An 18,175-nucleotide genomic window follows, 5' to 3' on the forward strand; every position below is an offset into this window, starting at 1 on the left:
ACTATAAAGTAAAAGTAGAGACATTAAATTTCAAATAATTTAATAACCACTACTCCTCATGATCTCCTTTCACAAATTAGGAAATACTACCTTTATAATTGGATGCATCTATCTGCTTTATGATTTTCTTCAAAATCAAAGTTTCAGAACTTTCTTATGGATGACCTTTGTATATTTTCTTTTCCTTTCCTTATACCACAATGGTTCTTCCTCTGCATTTTTCTTCTTTAAAAAATTTTTCGTTTCATTTTTGGATGTACTGGATCTTTTTGGATGCACCCATTGCTATGTGCGGGCATTCTCCAGTTGCATTGAGTGGGGCCTACTCTCTAGTTGCAGTGCATGGGCTTCTTACTGCAGTGGCTTCTCCTGTTGTGGAGCACAGGCTCTAGGCATATAGGCTCAGGAGTTGCAGTGCATGGGCTTAGTTGCCCCAAGATGTGGAATCTTCCTGGACCAGAGATTGAACCCATGTCCTCTTCACTGCCATGCAAATTCTTAAGCACTGGACCACCAGGGAAGTCCTATGCATTTTTATTGATCCTGTTTCTCTGATTTCTTCTCTTTCCTTTTTCCTTTTCATCCTTTACCTTGATTCTTCTGATTTTAATTAGGAGCCCTACTCCTTCCTCTCCTTTTTTTCTTCCCTAAATCTCTTTTCATGTTATTTTCCTCTCGATTTTGTCTTGTCTTCAGTTGTCACTTTTTTCTTCGCATCCTTGTCCTTTACCCTGTCTTTGCTCGCTTACACGTAGTTGACAAGAGCTAGAAACAACACGATTCAATAACTTGTCCCATGGCTTGTTAATAATCGACATCCACGTCTAAAAGCATTCAAGGCCAGCTCTCTTTTGATGTGGCCTTTGGAGGTTAAAACCAACAGTAGAGCAACACTTTATGTCCATTACAGAAAAGACAGATGTCACCTAACCACATTCACACCAGAAAATGAAAAATAAGATCTTTGGCCTCCCAAAGCTCAGAGAAAATACATTTGTATCAAGTTGATACAATAAAAAAGAGGAACAGAGTGCTTTGAAGACCATAGGAGAGATAAATATAAGGTTTGATGCTCAAAGATTTGTGAGCATCCTTTCTCCCTCTGTGTTAGAAACTGTTAGGGAGAAATTCATTCACATCTATTTCAGTCCATGAAGAATCTTTGTGGAACTGTAAACTCTCTTCATGCTGTGGCATTTATCATCGCAGTATCCTGGCGACCCAGGAAAACAGATGTGTGTGGGAGGCCGGTGATGCTGTGAAGCAGAACTGGCTGTGGTTTCATTCTCTTCTGTCTTGCCACTGCTCTATTTCAGCCCTCATTTCCCTAACTCTCATCCTTCTGCATTCACCACATACTTTATTCCAATTCATCTTCCATTCTAGTGCTAAATATATGTAACTAAGATTCTGCTTTTGATTTATTAGTCCTCTATTGAAGAACTTCAGTCAAAAATAAGCTGAAATTGTAGTCAGTAGTTACCTAATTTGTAAAATGATGTGTCAGTAACAGCTCTTGTGTCAACTTTACAGAGGTGTTTTAATGATCCAAACGAGATAATATATGCCCAAATGAGTCATAAACCATCAAGTCCTTAGACATAAGATACTGTAACTGTGGATTTCCCTGATGGACATGTCCAAACTGAGGACTGGTCAGTCATTCTGCTGTACCGACCTCCTCTTGTATTGCTATCTCCCTTTTTCCTCTATGTTTTGTTCATACTGACCATCTGTCAGATCACAGGGCAACCCTGGTCTCACCTGCCCTCAGGATCTTTGCATTTGTTGTTTCTTCTGCTTAATAAATAACTCCCACACTCTTTATTTCTTCAGTCCAGCTTTATTGGGATATAATTGATATATGACATTGTCTAAGTTACACTTAAATGTTGTAAATGATTAGCTAACACTTTCAGCCTATCTCATGATTACCATTTCTTTCTTGTGGTAAGAACATTTAAGACTAGTCTCTTAGAAACTTTGAAGTATATAATAGAGTACTGTATTGACTTTAATCCCTAGGCTGTCCATTAGATCTCCGGAACATTTTTATTTTCTAGCTGCAAGTTTATACTTTTTGACCAACATTTCCCCATTCTTTTACCCCCAAGCCCCCAGTAACCACAATTCTACTTGGTTTCCAAGAGTTCACCATTTTTAGATAAATAAGTGATATCATGTAGTATTTGTTGTACACAAATAAAGGGCAGAAATGGTATGGACCTAACAGAAGCAGAAGATATTAAGAAGAGGTGGCAAGAATACACAGAAGAACTGTACAAAAAAGATCTTCATGACCCAGATAATCATGATGGTGTGACCACTCACCTAGAGTCAAACATCCTGGAGTGTGAAGTCAAGTGGGCCTTAGGAAGCATCACTATGAACAAAGCTAGTGGAGGTGATGGAATTCCAGTTGAGCTATTTCAAATCCTGAAAGATGATGCTGTGAAAGTGCTGCACTCAATATGCCAGCAAATTTGGAGAACTCAGCAGTGGCCACAGGACTGGAAAAGGTAGTTTTCATTCCAATCCCAAAGAAAGGCAATGCCAAAGAATGCTCAAACTACCTCACAATTGCACTCATCTCACATGCTAGTAAAGTAATGCTCAAAATTCTCCAAGCCAGGCTTCAGCAATATGTGAACCGTGAACTTCCAGATGTTCAAGCTGGTTTTAGAAAAGGCAGAGGAACCAGAGATCAAATTGCTAACCTCTGCTGGATCATCGAAAAAGCAAGAGAGTTCCAGAAAAACATCTATTTCTGCTTTATTGACTATGCCAAAGTCTTTGACTGTGTGGATCACAATAAACTGTGGAAAATTCTGAAAGAGATGGGAATACCAGACCACCTGACCTGCCTCTTGAGAAACCTGTATGCAGGTCAGGAAGCAACAGTTAGAACTGGACATGGAGAAACAGACTGGTTCCAAATAGGAAAAGGAGTATGTCAAGGCTGTATATTGTCACCCTGCTTATTTAACTTATATGCAGAGTACATCATGAGAAATGCTGGGCTGGATGAAGCACAAGCTGGAATCAAGATTGCTGAGAGAAATATTAATAACCTCAGATACGAAGATGACACCACCCTTACGGCAGAAAGAGAAGAGGAACTAAAAATCCTCTTGATGAAAGTGAAAGAGGAGAGTGAAAAATTTGGCTTAAAGCTCAACATTCAGAAAGCTAAGATCATGGCATCTGGTCTTGTCACTTCATGGGAAATAGATGGGGAAACAGTGGAAACAGTGGCTGACTTTATTTTTGGGGGCTCCAAAATCACTGCAGATGGTGATTGCAACCATGAAAGACGCTTACTCCTTGGAAGGAAAGTTATGACCAACCTAGACAGCATATTAAAAAGCAGAGACATTACTTTGTCAACAAAGGCCCATCTAGTCAAGGCTATGGTTTTTCCAGTGGTCATGTATGGATGTGAGTTGGACTGTGAAGAAATCTGAGCGCCGAAGAATTGATGCTTTTGAACTATGGTGTTGGAGAAGACTCTTGAGAGTCCCTTGGACTGCAAGGAGATCCAACCAGTCCATCCTAAAGGAGACCAGTCCTGGATGTTCACTGGAAAGACTGATGCTGAAGCTGAAACTCCAATACTTTGGCCACCTGATGCGAAGAGTTGACTCATTGGAAAAGATGCTGATGCTGGGAGGGATTGGGGACAGGAAGAGAAGGGGATGACAGAGGATGAGATGGCTGGATGGCATCACCGACTTGATGGACATGAGTTTGGGTAAACTCTGGGAGTTGGTGATGAACAGGAGGCCTGGCATGCTGCGATTCATGGGTTTGCGAAGAGTCAGACACGACAGAGCAACTGAACTGAACTGAACTGAACTGATCTGACAGTATTTGTTCTACACTATCTCACTTAGCATGACATCCTCAAGCTCCATCCATTAGGTAACAAATGGCAGGTTCTCCTTCTTTCTGGCAGCTGAATATGTTCCACTGTATAAAATTATACCAGATCTTCATTCATTTGTCAACAGATAGATTGTTTCCATGTATGAAAACTTCACTACATACATACTTTGCTAGTATGACTGATACTGCAGTGAACTTGGCAGTGCAGATATTTTTTCAAGATCCTGTTTCATTTCCTTTGGATTTATACCCCCAAGTGAGATTGTCAAATCATATGGTAGTTCTATTTTTAATATTTTCAAGAACGTCCATACTGTTTTCCACAGTGGCTGTACCAATTTACATCCCCATCAGTAGTGCACAAGGGATCCCTTTCCTCCAAATTCTTTTCTTTTTTTCTCCCAAATTCTTGGCAACACTTATATTTTCACTTTTTGATGGTAGCCATTCTAATAGGTGTAAGGTGGTAAATTCACTGTGGTTTTGGTTTGCATTTGCTTGACAATTAATAATGTTGAACACTTTGTCACATATATGTTGGCCATCTTTATATCTTCTTTGAAAAAATGTCTGCTTTTTTCAAAGTAGACATTTTTGTCTGCTTTTTTCAAAGTAGAGATTTTTGTCTACTTTGAGATCCTCTGCTCATTTTTAATTGGGTTGTTTGGATTCGCTTTTGAATTGTATGAGTTTCTTTATATTTTTTGGATGCTAACCCATGCTTGATGTATGATTTGCAAATATTGTCTCCCATTTTGTATGTTGCCTTTTCACCTTGCTGATGGTTTCACTTGTTGTGGTGAAGCTTTTCAGCATGATGTCGTCCCACTTATTTTTGCCTCTGTTGCTTGTGTTTTTGATGTTATATCTTAAAAATTGTCACTGAGGCCAAGGTCAAGAAGCCATTTTCCTTATTTCTTTTAGAGTTCTATAATTTCAGGACCTACATTTAAGTTTTTAATCCATTTTGAGTTAATTTTTGTGAGTGGTGCAAGGTAGGAGTCAAATGTTTGTTTGTTTGTTTGTGGCTATTTCATTTTCACAACACCATTCATTGAAGAGGCTATCTTTTTTCTCATTGTGTGATATTGACTCCCTTATCAGTTGTTTGTTGACCATTGATTGGGGAGGGTTATTTCTGGGCTCTCAATTGCGCTCCATTTATGTATGTGTCTGTATGCCAGTAGCATACTGTTTTGAATACTATAGCTTTATAATAGCGTGGTTTGACATCAGGAAGTAAATTCCTCCAGCTTTGTTCTTCTTTCTCAAGATTGTTTTGGTTATTCAAAGTCTTTTTTGGTTCCATGTGAATTTTAATCAAAAAAGTATGCCACCCAACAATCTTTTCAGAGTTCTTCCTACTCTTTCATGGTGTCCTTATTATACTCTTTTATAATATCATGTTTATTTCCTTCCTAGCACTTACGTCACTACCATAAATCTGTCATTATCTTATTTGTTGACCTTTACTTATTTATGGCTAGTTTACCATATTAAATTGTGGGTTTCATGAGAGAAGGTACCGTATTTTTCTGGTTCACTATTGTATTTATGGTATGTACTGTAGTACCTGGTACAGAATAGGTGCCAATAGATATTATGAAAATAAAATAATGAGTTTATTTCTTTTGATTCTATGACACTAACTGATCTGGTTTTTTTTTAACTTTTTAATATCTTTAATCTTTTTTCATTTATTTTTATTAGTTGGAGGCTAATTACTTTACAATATTGCTGATCTGTTTTATAACTTCTACTGAAAAAGAACTCCAACTAACCTGACCTCTTTCTCATTTCCATCAGCCATGCACTTAATTTTGCATCATTGTTCTTGTACTTCCTTTTGCCTAGAATGGACCTCTCTTACCAGCCAGTCAAAAATGTCCATAATTCAGAATTTTATTCATCCCTTGTAATTAAAGTGTCTCCTATATTCTAACTCACATTGAGCTTTTTCTAGTCTAACCATCTAGATTCTTCCTAATTGTAGTACTTACTTTTACTTCTACATTTTAGACAGTATTTATTTTTAATGTTAGTCTTTTAGATGTTTTTATCTTTTTTATACCATGAAACTAGAGTATTTAAGGGCGAGAGTCGTATTCTTTTTTTTTTGGCTTTATGTCTCCTTCCTCTCCAACAGTTTTGACTTACCTCCTCATGCTGTACTCCACGCCGCCCCCGTCCCCACCCCCGCCATACACACACATATACATATCTTACTTTAGTAGCAAATAGTGGACACTTAACAAATAGCTATTGGAAAAGTTGGTAGGGAGGTTTTTGAAACTCTGAGGAAGAAGGACTTATATCTGGGGGAAAATATGGGTCCTCCATTTTTATCTCAGAATGATGGGAAAGAGGATAGTAGTAAGAACTGAGAACCATTATGTATATATTGTAATACTTTGTTATATTAAAAAAACAGACAGTTCCTGGACAGAATTGCCTAATGTCTTCCAGACTTACTATTAAGATACCGTTCTGAGTATCTCTTGTTGAAATGAAAGAGACTTATTGGTATAGTATGTGATGTATTTTATGTCTAATGATATTTTTAAAATATATTAACTTAACAAAAACATTTATTTCAATATTTAGCTTAGGACAACTGTGAATTCATACATTTACTATGGCTGGATTTAAATTTCAGTCTCCCACTGAACACAACTGTCAAGAATTATTTAATTTCTTGAATATAACTTGTAAAATTATTCAGAAATAAGATGTTGTAACTTCCTATTTTACTGTTATCAGCTCTAGAATATGCTAACCTGGGAAATGAATCTCATTTTGACTACTTGAATTCTGTGAGAATATACAATATTCAGTTTTCATATGTTATTATAAAACATATGTTATATAAAACATATATTATAAAATATGTTCTTATAAAACATATTTAATATTTAATAATGATAGTCACAGAGAAAAACATTCTTTGGTGTAATCCATTTGGGTTGTCTAAAAATTATTAGAATAGGAAAGCCTTATTATTTTTATGATTGTTTAAATGAATCTCACTAGCAACCATGGTATATTCTGTAATTTGTCTCCCTGAACATCCATTCCATACCATCTTCTGCCTTGTCTCTTTTACTGTAGAAGTTGAAAAGTCAAACAGTCAATTTTCCTAACCCCTTTCCAGGCAGGAATGGCCATGAGACACAGTTCAAGCCTGTGAGCTCAAGGGCAAGTCTTCTAGGAGGGACCTTCTTTTCTCAATAATAAGACAAAGCTTTATTGAAGAGATACAGGTGTCTTGAGTACTGCAGTCAACTTGTGATACGAGGTACAAACATGATGATAAATCCTTACAAGCTGCAGATGAGAGGGGGCAGAAAGAGGAAATGAGTTCCTTAGGTTGCTAATGGCATCACTGAATGACACACACTAGCTCAGGACTTCCAATTGCAGAACTTCATGTGTGAAACAAATTCTTTGCAATTTAAGCCACTGTTTCTGGTGTAAATTTTCTGGTATTTGCAACTGAACACATTTTAAACTGATACAGTTAGGTTCAGATTTCTATTGGATTACACAGAGACTGTATTTAGTAAGTGCAAAGCAATAAACATTTAGAAAATATTGTTTTATCTTAAACCCTAAAAAGTTTAATGAAGTCCCCTTTAAAATTAATAGCAATCACCCTGTTCTTGGCCTTCCCTGGTGGCTCAGATGGTAGAGTCTGCCTTTAGTGTGGGAGACCCAGAATCCATTCCTGAGTCTGGAAGATCCCCTGGAGAAGGAAATGGCAACCCACTCCAGTATACTTGCCTGGAAAATCCCATGGATGGAGAAGCCTGGCAGGTTAAAGTTCATGGGGTTGCAAAGACTCGGATACAACTGAGTGACTTCACTCACTCACTCACTCACCCTATTCTTATTAGTAATGCTTTGTTGTAAAATAAACATCTTGTAGAATAAAATGTACTAGCAGATATTTACGGAAAAGAAGGAGCAATTCATGTAGTACTTCAGGCTCTAGATAAATGGTTGGAATTTCCCTTTTTGCTGAATAATTTGAGAACAGAGGGACACAGCAGTTTTATACATTTTAAAAATGTCTACAATGTACTAATGTCTGATGTTCAAGTAACACTTTCACTCCTTCATTCACTGGACACATGTTGAATATCTAGGCTTCTTTGCTTTGGACATGTAACGAAAACTACCATCTCACAAATTGTTAATTTTCTTCCTAAAGTCAGCAGACCTCCCATTTCAAAGTAAAAATTACCAACAACATACTAGTATAGTGATACCAGATATTATTTAAACCCAAGATGTCACGTTGTGTTTGTCTTCCTTTAAAAGCTGAAATTATTGCCAAAACAAATTCTAAGTTAAAAAAAAATGTTTATGATGGGAGAAACCTTGTTTTCTACAGGTATGATGTAAATCATTAATGGCCAAAATTTAATCTTTCAATCAAGATAAATAGGTAAATTTATATCACAGTTAAGGATTTTACTTGTGGAATGTGTCTAATGACTTTATATCTGTATAGTTTATAGTTTAGTTTCTAGTACATTAAGTTTATTTTGTTTCCTACTGTATTCATTTTAATGGTTAATAGTTGATGTTACTTCCCAGGTTATTTCTGTTTCTCAGATATGCCAAATCAATACTCAAATGATTTTCTCTTATAAAAATTGTTTTTGATTAGAGTAATACATATGTTTGATACACAGTTTAAGTTACAAAAGGATATGCAGTAAAAATTAGGTCTACCTCATCTCTTCCCAGACACACAGTCCCCCTTCTTAATGTACCTACTATTTCCAGCTCCTTGTATCAGTTAGTTCAGTCACTCAGTCGTGTCTGACTCTTTGAGACCCCGTGGACTGCAGCACGCCAGGCCTCCCTGTCCATCACCAACTCCTGGAGTTTACTCAGACTCACATCCATTGAGTCGGTGATGCCATCCAACCTGTCATCCTCTGTCATCCCCTTCTCTCGTGTTCAATCTTTTCTAGCATCAGGGTCTTTTCCAATGAGTCAGTACTTCGCATCAGGTGGCCAAAATATTGGAGTTTCAGCTTCAGCTTCAGTCCTTCCAGTGAATATTCAGGACTGATTTCCTTTAGGATGGACTGGTTGGATCTCCTTGCAGTCCAAGGGACTCTCAAGAGTCTTATCCAGTACCACAGTTAGATTCCTTGATAGTCTTACCTAAAATTATTTAAAATTTATTCTTTTATCTAATGGACACTTGAATGATTATAAGTATAAAATGTTTTTTGACTGAGGTAATTGCCTTGCTAAATTAATTTCCAAAACTAAATTTTCATTTCATGTTCCAAAAGCACTAGGGTAACTATAGGACAACCTGCTTAAAATTAGTATAGATAGCTAATAAACATTCTAAGCAGAGGCAAAGCTCCAAGATCACCACTGAATACATATTATTTTAAGGAAAATAAAAAAGGATTTTTATTATCCAGATTTGCTAAATAGATATAAAGAAAATGACAAAAGAGAGACATACCATCAAATCAGAGAGACTTGATGAGTGAAGGTTAAAAGGCCAACTCTGTTTTCATATATGCAGTGATTCAAACAAGAAGCAGGGGTCTGTGTCTTATAAAGTTGGTGAGATGTTCATTACTGTGAAACAAAGGTCTGATCTGTAAGAAGTTTATTGAGGCATTTATGGATGTGTGTTTTCAATTCCATCCCCATTTAGAAATGTTTGAGCAATAAGAAAGATTAATCAGAAGACAGTCTGTCACAGACTTTTTTAGTAACCATTTTTGCTTAAAGGCAATAAAAATGTGTTTTGAATTTTAGTCAATAATGATTAAGAAAAAAGTTAAAGAGCAGAAGATCAGTTTTTAAGCTTATTTTGAGGGGATCAGAAAGAAATTTGTATAATAAAATAAGTCAGCAATCTATTTATAATTCTCAAATACAATCTATGTGTCTTAGATTTTTGTTTCTATTATAAATGCAATTTGTGCTCATTGTGACAGTTTTGAAAAAAAGAGAAAAAGCAAAGGAAGAAAAACAAAATCATGTAAAATCATACCACCTTGAGATAGTGGCTGCTAGTCTTTTATTGTATCCTTTTTTATATTATTAAGCATTTACATATATGTTTGTATATCTATACATATATTACACATATGTTTTATAACCTATTTTTCTCAATATGTTATGACCATGTTTTCATGTAATTATTATTCTAAAAATTATTTCCAAATTTTCTTTAGTTTAAACAGTGTTTTAAATCCTTACAAATTAATTCTTGCTTCTTCAATACATGTTTCCATGCTATAAATTACTAGAAAAGAAATTACTAGAGGGCACATAATTTTCTGATGTGACCATCATCTGTAGGTACCTTTTTTCATTATTAAAATTTTGGGTGACAAATAGTAATCTTTTCATTTTAAGATGTAGGTCTTTGATTACTAAAAATATTAACTGTTTATCATATTATTTAAGGAAGTATGACTTTTTAAAAAATTTTAATAGCAGAATTTTTGTAGCTATCCCAGTCATGAGAACTTTCAGAAGTTCACTGTTTAAACAAATATTCTTGAGCACCTACTCTGTGTTTCTGTGTAGAAGGATGCTAACCTATTCCAAGAAGATTAAAGAGCATTTTGAACTGATATATGTGCGTTCTCAGTCACTAAGTCGTGTCCGACTCTTTTGTGACCCCATGGACTGTAGCCTGCCAGGCTCCTCTGTCCATGGGATTTCCCAGGCAAGTATACTGGAGTGGGTAACCATTCCTCCTCCAAACTGTTACAGAGTGTCTATAAACTTTTGGACCAATTCCCAAGGCTGTTCTAAGCTGGTTCTCCTAGGACCTCTTTGATGATATCAGTTGTACCGTGGGCAATAACTATGATCTAGTGTTCACTTTACTAGCAATTTTCTATGTGGTTTCCTCTCACTGACACATTCTTAACTATAATGCAGTTCTTACAAAGATGATGAATAATATAGTAAGATCAATTTTGTCTGACCTTATTCCATTTTAAACAAAAGAGACATTTATATAGACATCACTTAAACTTCTGTATTTAAAAATGAAGTTTTATTTCCCTTTTACAGATAGAAAATATAAATTATAACCAGTTAAAGCTACTGTCGAAAGACATTGGAAACCCAAGTGCAAACAATATAGGAGAAATAGAGGATAGGGGAAGCTTTTAAGATTCGGTTATCCAAAAGAACTAAATAATGCAGGTACAATACTGAAATATCATCTTAAATATTCTAATCAATTCAAAAGAAATTACCAGTATCATTGTATGATTTCTTAGGGTGTTATGCTATTTGGTATATTTCATTTTCAGCAACAGTTTAACATGTACTAAAAAATGATAGTCCCATAAAACTAACACTCTCTTCTCAATGATTGGGTGTCAAAATTATCATTTAAAGTAAATATAACTGTAAAGTCATTCTTAAATTTTTTTTAAGAAAATGAAAACACTTGTATTTAGTTTGAACACCTGAAAATATGAGTTCATGTGATTAAAAGCTCGTTGTGCCTTCCTATTTTCTGATTATTTAACAGTGTAATTCTTCAAAATAATTTTTAACCTTTTATCATACTTGTAGAAATGGCTGGTGTAATTTGCTTATTTCTAAAACCTCAACTTTCACACACACACCCAAATGGTATATATGGTATTTTCTAAAGCTGTGGGAACAGAACAGTAGAGAACTTTTAGACAGTATGTCTGGGAAAAAAGAGAAGCCGGAGGGAAAAGGGAAGGTTACAGTTAACTCCTTCAAACACAACTCTTAGAAAATGCTGTTATCACCAATCACTAGATTCTCCATTAATAGCGAAGAGTGGAAGAATAGAAGAATTTTTTAACTTACACAGAACTGTACCTCACATAGCTTCCCAAATGTTTTGAGTCTGCTGACTAAGCATCATTTAGCTTGATTTAATTCAAGCCACATTCTGCAGTTTGCCAAGTATCTCGGTGGAGCTTAGAGAATGGCCCCCAAATTAACTGTCTTTTAATAAAGCCTGTGGGAAGTGAAGCAACCGTTCAATTTTCTGGAACAGACTTCTGCAGTAAGAAACTGAGAGGTAATGGATGACTTAATGGCATCATGCAGGTGCCAACTGAACCACAGAGGAGAAGTGCTTCTAAACTGTGGATTATCAATGCAGCCATGTCAGGTTTCAGAATTCAGACTGAATTCATGGGCAGTGGACAGTCCCTAACCTGACTCATTAGGCATGAATGGATGATCTGTCAGAGAAAAATGACTTTTAAGACCTCCATTCTTGCTCTAATGCTTGGTATTAATGACCTTTCAGGATGGTTGATATCACTGAAATTTCAGCTGTCACAAAGAAAACTAGTAAATGAATCAGTTTCTGAATGAAGATAGAAAGCTGTCCCTGAAAAAAAGAGGCAGAATGACAGTTGTAGGAAAGAAGAACTAGTGTGGAACTGAAGTGTAAACTTAAACAAAACTCTCTTATTATCTCTGAATTGAATTTAATTTTTTTATGATTTATTTTATTGGAGATTGAAATGTCTAGGTAGCAGACTAAAGCTTAACCCAAAAATTAAATCCTTAGACACATATTCACTATATAGGCCTTATCCCCTTCCAGAAAAGAAGATCTGAAATTTGAAATACAGCACTTTGAGTTTCACCAGAGCCTGCTTATGATGTATTAGCCTGTCAGTTACAGGTGTGTCTTACTAATCATTCATAGGACATAGATTGCAATCTGTCTGTAGCACACAACACTCTGTGCTTAACTGGTGCTGTAAAAGGACATTATGGCCTAGATCAGGGGTCAGCAAACCTTTTCTATAAAAATCTAGGTAGTAAATTTTAGGCTGCGCAGGCCGGATGGTTTCTGTTGTGACTCCTCAGCCATTGTGGCACAAAAGTAGGCATAGATTTTATATATATATATATATAGTATATATATATATATGTGCATGTAGCTATTTTCAAAAAATCTGTATTTATGGACACTGAGATTTGAATTTTGTATAATTCTTATAACACAAAATACTTTTGATTTTTAAAACTATTTTTTAAAAGCAAAAACCATTCTTAGCTCACAAAAAGCTTTACAAAAGCTGGCAGCAGGCCAGATTTGGCCCATGGGCTGTAGTTTGCACCCCCATCTAGATTATAATTGGCTTCCCTGATGTCTCAGCAGTAAAGAATCCACCTGAAGTGCAGGATACTCAGTAGATGTGGGTTTGATCCCTGGGTTGGGAAGATCCCTTGGAGAAAGAAATGGCTACCCATTCCAGTGTTCTTGTCTGGAGAATTCCTTGGCCAGAGGAGCCTGGCGGACTATAGTCCATGGTGCCACAAAGAGTCAGACATGACTGAGTGAAAGCATGCAGGCACTAGATTATAATAGTTAAAAGATAATTGCCTTAAAGACGTACAAAGTGTGAGTCTACAGAGCTGAGAAGGATCTCTTAGCTGAAAACTGCATGAAGGTGACATTTTAACTTATTTGAAAGTTGGGGTTTTAATTTTCTTAGCTGAAACAAATTTTTGCATTTAAAATCACTTATTTAATACCCATATTAAGCTTGTTCATAGCAAAATTTTAAATTCAATAACACATGACCTTGAACAAATACATTCCTGTATACTGAAACCTTACAGTGATTATTATGTCTTCCATGCTGTTTTATTTTTCTAATTGTGGTAAGAACACTTAATGTAAGACCTACCCTCTTAATAGAATATTAAGTACCCAATACAGTGATGTTAAAAATATATACACAATGTACTACAGACCTTTGGAACTTACTCATCTTGCATAATCAAAACATAAAACCATTGAATAAGAACTCCCCATTTGCCCCTCACCCCTGCCCCTGGCAGCCATCATTCTACTTTCTGTTTCTATGAATTTGACTATTTTAGACATCTCAAATTAGTGGAATTCTACAGTTATTTGTCTCTCAGTGGTTGGCTTATTTCACTTAGCATAAGGTCCTGTCCTCTCGGTTTATTTATGTTGTCCAAAAGAGTTGAAATCAGAACCTCAAATGTGTATCTGCAAGTTCACTGCATGTTGTCCAAAAGAATTGAAATCAGGATCTCAAATAGGTATCTGAATGTTCACTGCAACATAACTCACAACAGTCAAGATATGGAAATAATTAAATGTTCATTGACAGATGAACGGGTTAAAAAAGTATGGCATATACATACAATGGAAAGTTATTCAGCCCCAGAAAATGAAGGGAATCCTACTATATGAAGAATGGGATTTTAATAGATGGGGTAGAGATCCAGACTGGAGTGCTTTTGATAGTAAAAGTGAGCATTGTTGATTGTTATTCCAGGATAATAGGTATAAATCCTGGCTATTTCATGCAAATTGGGACATAATGTATCCTAGTAGAATGAGTCTTAAAGCAACCATGAGCAGAGAACCCTGAATGTTGTCAAGGGAGAGTTCATTATGTATGCAGTGAATGAAAAAGTCCAAGTTGGTTGAAGCACAGGAGATGAATAGGGGGAGAAAAACTAGAAAGGTAGTCTGGGGCTTGAACTAGGATTGGAATTGTATTTTCTTAAACATAAAGCTAAGACATTTGGAAATCATTAAACAAGCAGTGGAGAAGTGTTGCAATTTTTAAAATAATACAGTGACTTTGTTTGCTCTCAGTGATGTCAGTGATGTGCAGAATGAATTGGATCAGGCAGAGACTACATGCGGGAGCCCAATAAAGGGACCACAGCAGCAGTCAGAAGAGAGAATGAGAGAACGTGGACTGAATCCAGGCAACAGGAATAGAAAGGAAGGCATGGATGAAAGACACATCAGAAAGAAGGAGTCAAGAGAACTTATTAATTGAATGTAAAAAAAAGATCAGCTAAGAAAAAGAGAAAGTCAAAGGAAATGCCCAAGAGTTTAAGTTGAGGTGACTATAGGCATTCTATACTTGTAGGTTAGAATTAGGAAGGAAAGGGAGGTCTACAAATGAGTATAGAACTGGGATCCTATTCTTAACTGTAGTTTGGAAAAATACATATAAGATAGCAATGGTACATCTGTAGTTTAACTTTTGAAAATTATTTTATGCCAGGAGTATTTTGAATAACTCTGAGTGTGAGCAACTTGTTTTTGAAAAAACTGGACTTTGATTTAGAAGGAGGGTAAGGGAGATGGTTGAGGTATATTTCTCTATAAACTATTCTTTCTATCTTCTTTCTAGGATCCAGTGGGATGTAATCCATTTTTAGATTAGTACATTGGTCCTTATTTTATACTTACTGTAAAAGTAAAAGTGAACCCAACTGAGGAAAATGTACAGCTATGACAGACCTCTAACTAGAATATGATTCAGAATGATTTTAAACCACGAGCTTGTATCACCCAGTTACCTCAATACCTACCTTGAGTCTTCAAAATTATCTGAACTAAGTACTTGGTTTTTTTTTAAAAAAAAAAAAAAAAACTCATTTTTCACAGAACATTGGGATTGTAAAGATGCCTTGAAATCAAAGAAAGAAACAATGATGACACTTTATAACTTCTAAAATTTGAATTAAGCTTCTGCTGTGTTGCTGACTCCCAAAAATGGTGCCTAAGCAATATTTTATATGTTTTATATTCAATTTTCCAATAATTTTCTAAGCAGTGACTTTTTTCCAGCAGGGAATATGAAGAGAAATAAGAAGTGAAAAGAAATAGATGTCTCTCTCTCACACACACACACCCCTAATTTTAAAAGAAAAAAAAATGTAAACAACGAAGGGAATGAAATCACTAGAGGAACAAATTCAGAAATAAGAATTTTTAATTTAGAAAAACTTTCCTACTTTTTGAAACTCTTGAATTCTTCAAACTGTTCCACTTTGTTCAATGTTCTTCCATGTTTAAATACTATGAAATTAACCAGTCTGGCCATGGTGTGTGGTATGGTCTGCTGTTTCTCTAAGGCAGTGGTCCAGAAAAGGAAAGTAGATTTGAATACATTATCTTGCCTGGTCCCAGAATAGAATCCCCAGACATCTCAGGGTGTGAATTACTGAGAACTGTTATCCCTCTCTGGTGAGAGACTAGACTGTTAGGAGAGCGGATAGAGAGTGTTGTGTGGGAGCACAGTAGCCCCTGGTGCTGTGACATGTTCTTGGTACAAAAACGAAAGAGAAATCGTAGTATAAACCCCCCTTGTTGTTGTTATAAAACCCCCTATAGACCAAAACTGTGATTGACGCCATTCATCAGGACCAGTAGCCAAGCACTGTGGGTTTTATTTCTTAGAAATTTCCTTTTGGGCTCTGCTTCTTTCCTTGTGCCTTATTTTTTTTTAATTGGTAAGTTTCTTTTACTCATCTTTCTACTATGTTTACCTCTTCCTGTGCTGACTACATAATATAAATAGGAAACATTATAATGCTATATAATAGTCATTATAAACATGCATCATAATGTATATTATCTATGATGTAACCATGTAGATACAAACATATCATACATATAATATTACAGGACACAGGCCAACCTGGCTGGCGCTTCTGACTCTCTCCTTGGTAGTTGTGATTACACACAAGGGCTTTGACAACTTCAAGACTTCTAGTGAAAGCTTATCAGTGTTCTAGTTTTCTCTTCCTTAGTTCTTTGCCTGCAGGCATGCCTTCTTAGGTGTCATGGTATTTAGCAACTGCCCTGGGAGGATGAGAACTGATCTTGAGTAGGATGTGTCAAAATGCAAATAAACCAGATCCTTTCCTCACCCTCTAGCAGGTTTTGCCTTCAATGATTGTTTAACAGAGAAATCTAGATTATCTTTTTTTTCCTCTTTTTATTATTCTCATAGTTCCTGGGTTGAAATTGGATTTAAACAAGTAATGGTTTTTTTCTGAATTGACCACGATTAGCTTTCTCTATGATGGATCCATTTCCTGTTGTGAGGTGGAGTAATAAAGATGTGTGTGGAGTTTTCAGTATGGCTAATTGGAGTCTTTCTAGAAAGTTGTAATCATATTAGGATAATGACTAAGTGAAAAAGATTGGGCAGAGGAGACTTAGATGTTTGTCTGCCTCTGCAACTGCTCTCTCATAGACCTTATATAAGGCAACTTACCTCACTACCCTGAAAATCCCAAAGGTAGGAAACTCACAAACTTGTGTAAGTGAAAGCAGTAAAAGTATAACAGGGCTTTATCAATGTACAAGGTAGTATGTGTCTGTTACTGTACAATTATTATTCATTATTATTGATATTACCACCACTGAAAATAGAACGTAACTTCATCCTGTCTATGCTAAAAGATTGGAACATATCCATCTAACCCCTAGAACAAGAAGTTTTTGCCATGAAAATTCTCATGTGCATCTTTTAATCCTGTCAAATACATTGATCTATCTCTTTCCTAATAGAGTCTTCATTAAGTTTCAACAATGATTGTATTTTTTCTTACTTTTAAGACAAGTTTTGACCTTCTAGACCCCTTACATGCTGAACAAAATTTAATATTCGAAATAGGAAATACTTTAGATGAAAACCTGAGTTTCCCTACTGGATACTGGTTTGACTTGTGATGCTTAGAAATTTGTCTCTCTGAGCCAAATTTTCTCTAAATCTCATTTCACAATATCCAGCTTACAGAATAGCTGGAAAATTACAGTTTAGAGCACTTCATTTCGTAATGCATTATAGACATTGTTGTTTGAATAGTTGCAACTCTGTTCCTCATAGAAAGCTTATGTAGTCAATCCTTTATTTAATCAGAGTACCCTTTATATGTGCACGTAGAAAGATAATGGAGAGAGAGAGGAGTGGAAATGGCTATTTTTTTTTTTATTATGTCATGTACTGGGAAGCATGAAGGAGAAAATTATAAAATCAAATAGCTTAAATTATAATTTCAAATAAAAGAATTTTTGATGTTAGTGTACTCTAACTTCTAAAAAATTTTACAAATAAAGAATCAAGAGAATAAATGCTGACAACTTTGGAGGAACTTCTTTAATCACAGAGCCATAACCACTCTCTGCTGTTTAAGTCTTTGCATAAATACATCTGATCTACCTTTGAGAACTATTAAATATAAAAAAGGCATATCACTGTTGTTATTATCTTTTGTGTGTTCAGTTATTCAGTTGTGTCTGACTCTTTGCAATCCCATGGACTGTTGTCTGGCTGGCTCCTCTGTCCATGGGACTTTTCAGGCAAGAATAATGGAGTGGGTTGCCATTTCCTTCTCCAGGGAATATTCCCAACCCAGGGATTAAACCCAGGTGACCTGAATTGCAGGCAGATTCTTTACCGTCTAAGCCACCAGGGAAGCCCAATTATTT

The 18,175-nt window shown here is 35.8% G+C and overlaps 1 protein-coding gene across 2 annotated transcripts in view; it reads left to right on the plus strand.

Moving 5' to 3' along the window:
• The window catches only part of SLC44A5 (solute carrier family 44 member 5), a 414,133-nt gene that overhangs the window by 278,319 nt on the left and 117,639 nt on the right, over positions 1 to 18,175 (plus strand). The window lies entirely within an intron of this gene.

Source organism: Cervus elaphus, chromosome 20 (genome assembly GCF_910594005.1).
Source record: "Cervus elaphus chromosome 20, mCerEla1.1, whole genome shotgun sequence".
Classification (NCBI taxonomy): domain Eukaryota; kingdom Metazoa; phylum Chordata; class Mammalia; order Artiodactyla; family Cervidae; genus Cervus; species Cervus elaphus.